Source organism: Pogona vitticeps, chromosome 3 (assembly GCF_051106095.1).
Source record: "Pogona vitticeps strain Pit_001003342236 chromosome 3, PviZW2.1, whole genome shotgun sequence".
In the NCBI taxonomy this organism is placed as follows: domain Eukaryota; kingdom Metazoa; phylum Chordata; class Lepidosauria; order Squamata; family Agamidae; genus Pogona; species Pogona vitticeps.
In genome coordinates this window covers 223,364,552-223,369,202 of record NC_135785.1, presented here as the reverse complement: position 1 = coordinate 223,369,202, position 4,651 = coordinate 223,364,552, and the positions used below count along the sequence as shown (strand labels likewise).

Sequence of the window (4,651 nt, the reverse complement as noted above, 5' to 3'; positions counted from 1 at the left end):
TTCTTCCCCCAAATTTAATGGGAAAGGGAACATATTCACGACCTTTCAACAACATTAGCCTGGTGCTAGAATCTTAATTACCACCTTATCTTGAGTTTTTCATAAGCATAGTAGAGCTAGTTATACATACTCATTCAGTTTCGGTATACTAAAAATACAAGTGGGATTTCTGAGGTGATTTTAACTCTGCCTGGGTGACACAACCCCTTTCGGTAAACGAATATGGGTGGCAATGGATGGACTAGCCTATTTGTGGCCCAGGGCAGCTTCACATGTGTTCTGTCATCTTTCTCATCCTGATGTCTGGTATTTTTTAAAGTATGAAAATACACACTGGCATTGTATGCATTTCCTCTATGAAATAAGCATGTCCCTAACATACACATTTTGGTGCTGCAAAAATTGGACAGTTACACATTTCAAACTATAAATGCATCACAATTGGTTCACTTAAAGCAAAAAAGCAAAGCGTGCTGCATATATACCGCCCCATAGTGCTTCAAGCACTCTCTGGGCGGTTTACAAGTTAATTATGCAAGCTGGGTACTCATTTTACCGACCTCAGAAGGATAGAAGGTTGAGTCAGCCTTGAGCCGCTACCTGTGATTGAACCCCAGGTTGTGAGCACAGTTTTGGCTGCAGTACAGCAGTTTAACCACTGCGCCACGAGGCAATTGATTCTCACCAAACATAATTCTCTCCAATGGCCAGCTGAGAATGCTTGTTTTTGTAGGCCTAGCCTGCCAGCTCCTGGAACTGGAGCCGCTGTCATTGGCATAAGGAGGACGTGAAGGAGACCGGTGGGGGGAGACAAGGGGTCCCGCCCACCAAGAAGCAGAAGCCCTGCACTTCTTCCCAACTGCCCTGCGAGGCAGGCTGGCCCCTCTCATTCCACGGTATCCAGGCACTTGCAGGTGGTTCAGTCCTGGGGCGCCTGCATCCATCTCTCCGTCCTTCCCTCCAGGGTGCTGAGGGCGAGGCTGCCGTTTCTCTTGCCGGTTGCCATGATGTCATTCCGCTTCGGTCCAGCCAGGGGCCCTGAGGCATCTGCCATGCCCTTCCTGCAACCCAGCTCACTCCTGGTCAATTTAGAGGTCGACTGTTTAAATAAGCTGTTCATCCAGTTCTGCCATGAACTTGTGACCGTCATTGAACAGTTTCGAGCCAAGGAGCTGCATTCCATCTTTTCCTGGCTAGTAGAAAGCATCTTTGGCAGCCTGGATGGTGTGACTGTAGGTTGGAGCCTCCTTTGTTTGCAAGGGAGAATAAACCTGACCGACTACAATGTGGCACTTGACTTCCCGGATGTCCCATGATGAGGTTGGTGTACAAGCTACAATCTGAGAAGTACAGATATGACTTCCCTGTCTCCTACCCTCCTGGTCCAGTAAAAGCCTCAATACAAGAGTGGATTTTGCCAGAATGTTCCTTATACCACAACAAAGTGTAATTCATTCCTTCTGGAAGGCTGAGTTGGCAACTGGCCCTCAATCTGTATGAATATTACATGATCAACTTTGCATTGAGCCTGGCTACGCAGAGGAATGCCCACCTGGCCAGCCACATCAGTACATCCAACAGTGCTTTGTCCTGGTAGATCAGTACTTGAAGTGGTTCCTGCCCACCTAGGGAGCATCCTTCCACACCCCCTCCTTTGATTTGTGATCCCATCACCTGCTCCCCGATTGCCAGCAAGGCCTTTCACCTCCTATGGAATGCATCCCACCAGCCTGCTGAAAAGGCACATGGATCACTAGATGTCCGTGAACACAGACCCTACCTCCCAGGAGATCTGGCAAGCAGAAACCTTGGTTCTGGTCTTTGTGTAAATGTGGCTCTATCATTATTCCCAGGACATGTACCAGAAAATGCAGTCACCTCACATCAAGGATTTGTTCAGACCCACCAAGGAACATATCTTGGTTATCCACTTGTTGGTGAAGCATCTGCAACAGCCTTCAGCAACATCCTGAGGCCACAGGCAATGCATTCAGAAACCACCAGCCTGGTGGATGAGTTCAAGAGGACGGTGATTCCCTGATTTGTTCAGCAGAAGCTCTACAACTTTCTGCAGCACTTCTTTGGCCCCTGGATGCTTTTTTCAGAGCCGTTCTGGAAATGTGGTTGAGCTACTTGCAGCCATGGCGGTACGCCCCTAAGAAGCCCCTTCCGAGCACAGAGTGCCCCCCTTTGCAGTGTCTCTGAGAATTGGGCTCCCTTTGTTCAAGAGAACCTGCTGATGTACAACAAGCTCTTTGTTAAGTTTTCTGAATCGTGCCCTCCGGAACAACCTGGTCAGCCCGAAGAATGCCCTGATCGTGGCCAAAGTGTTTGCTCAGCCCAATTTTGCCAAGATGATCCAGAAAGTAGAGCAGCTGTTTCTGGAGACAGACCTGGCCATTCCTCAGCACCACCAGCACCACCTCTTTGTGAGCCCCTCTCTTGTCACCCTGGATTCCAAATGTCATGGATGCTTCCTTCAAGAGTAGACCCTTGGTCTCGATGGGTGAAATAGAAATCTAATAAATTAAATAAATAAATAAATTCAAGGTGAAGTGTCAGGTTTACAGTCTTGACGGACAGGACTTCCAGTACACACAGATATTTGGGCCAGAAGTCAGAAACCTGGTGCGTCATTTGGCCCAGCTGATCCACCAGACCCAGCAATCAGCCCAATCCATCTTGGTCCATTCTGTGGAGGCCATGGCCAACCAGTTCTCTTTTTTTTTTCATGGTTCTGGTTTGGGTCCACCGACTTAAATGGCTCCTACACTGGCAATGACCTGGATGAAATTGGCAAGACAGCATCAAGAAGATGGATGAATACTTGGAAAAGGCCCTGGAATATCTGTGTCACATATTTTGGTTGAACACAGCCCAGCTGCACCAGATGATGTTGAACTGGGGGGGGGGGCAGCTCAGGATGAGAACGGGAAGAAGCAGCTATCAATATCTTTCCTAAACAAGCAAAGAAATGGCAGCAGTGTTAGCACTGAACATGCTGGCTGGGGAATATGGGATGTTGTAGTCCAGAGAAATAACTTTTCCAAAACCTGTGATCAGATATTGTTTGGTAGTTCATTCATATGCCACCATCTAGAACCTACACTGAAATATTGTTCTGGTTATTTAACGATTTTTGTTTCTCATGGCCCCTCTGGTGAGACCTCCCCCCACCCCGGCTTTTTAAAGGCTTGCTCTTCACTGCAAGCCATATGGGCTCTTTCATCTACGGAGATTAAACCTGAATCTTTGGGGGCACGTTGATCATTGTTCACAGGAGTTAAAATTGTCACTGTTTTATATCATATCAGGAAAGCCTCTGTGATATAAATATCAGACATTCTGCACCTGAAAGTTTCCAGATTAAGTTCACCCAAGTTAATCTTTCTGTGAAAGCTGACCCATTCCAAAGTAATGATAACCACATGTTCATTGTGTAATTAAAAAGGGGCTGCCCTGAGGCTAGGAGGGTGAAATGCATTTGAATTAAATGTCTATGAACTTCCAAATCCTGAGAATAGCCCCCAAATTATGACAGTTTAATATAGTTAATGTTGGGTAGTTTAAGTTCCAACTTTAACCACCATTAAGCCATTCATGGGGCTTATTTTCAAGCTTTTCACATTAACTGTGAGGAGGAATAAAGAATTCCCTAACTTTTGAAAGAAATGAAAGCTGAGATGCTTGCATAAATACATGACTCAGTGGGCTTTGGTTTAAGACAGGCAATGCATGCCCTGGATTAACCATTAAACTAAGTGCAGTACAGAACTGTTGGGCTCTAGCCAAATTAGGTCTGCATGTGATGGGTATTTATCTACAAATTTTTCAGTGCAGACTGAGGAACATAATCCAGAGATGAAGAGCGGACCAGGACTTTTCAGAAGTCTTCGCCTCCTGAGCTGATCAAGGGGGGAGGCTGGCATTAATCCCCCCATTCTACACTGGTTATGATGACAACTAGACTGGGAAAGTTAGTTTTGAAGAGTAATTCCTTATAGTTATAGAACCAATGCCACCAAGTACTAAGTTATCTTCTTAATTAAAATTTAAATAACTACTTTTAAATGCTTTTCTCTTGCCCACTCTGTTGCCTTTGTTGCACTTTAACTCCCCCAGTTTTTGTCTAGCGAGCTCAAGATGGCATGCGGGCTTCTCCACAGTTTGTCCTCATGGCAACCCTGTGAGGCAGGATGGTGTAAGAGTGTATGTCTGGCTGAAGTCATCCAGTGCTTTTCATGGCTGAGTGGTGATGTGAACCAGATCTCCCAGATCCTAGATGTTCATTCTAACCACAAGACCACACTGGCTCTCAGTCTGCATCCACCACAGAGCAGGAGGAACAGCATGATCTATCTATCTATCTATCTATCTATCTATCTATCTATCTATCTATCTATCTATCTATCTATCTATCTATCTATCTATCTATCTATCTATCTATCTATCTATCTATCTATCTATCTATCTATCTATCATGTGGGCTGTCCTCCTCCACTATTTAGTGATGCCATACTCTGTAATTATAAAAATATTTAAGATATTACTGTTACAATACAAAAAAAGTCACTTGATCATGAAGTTACAAAAATGATGCAACATGGTTATACCTTCAATACTGTGAGAATGGATTAATTACAAGTTGTTG

General features: G+C 45.1%; 1 pseudogene; it reads left to right on the top strand.

Moving 5' to 3' along the window:
* The first annotated feature begins 1,007 nt into the window (after positions 1-1,007).
* LOC110088654 (sphingomyelin phosphodiesterase 4 pseudogene) lies at positions 1,008-4,190 on the top strand (annotated as a pseudogene).
* The last annotated feature ends 461 nt before the right edge of the window (positions 4,191-4,651 follow it).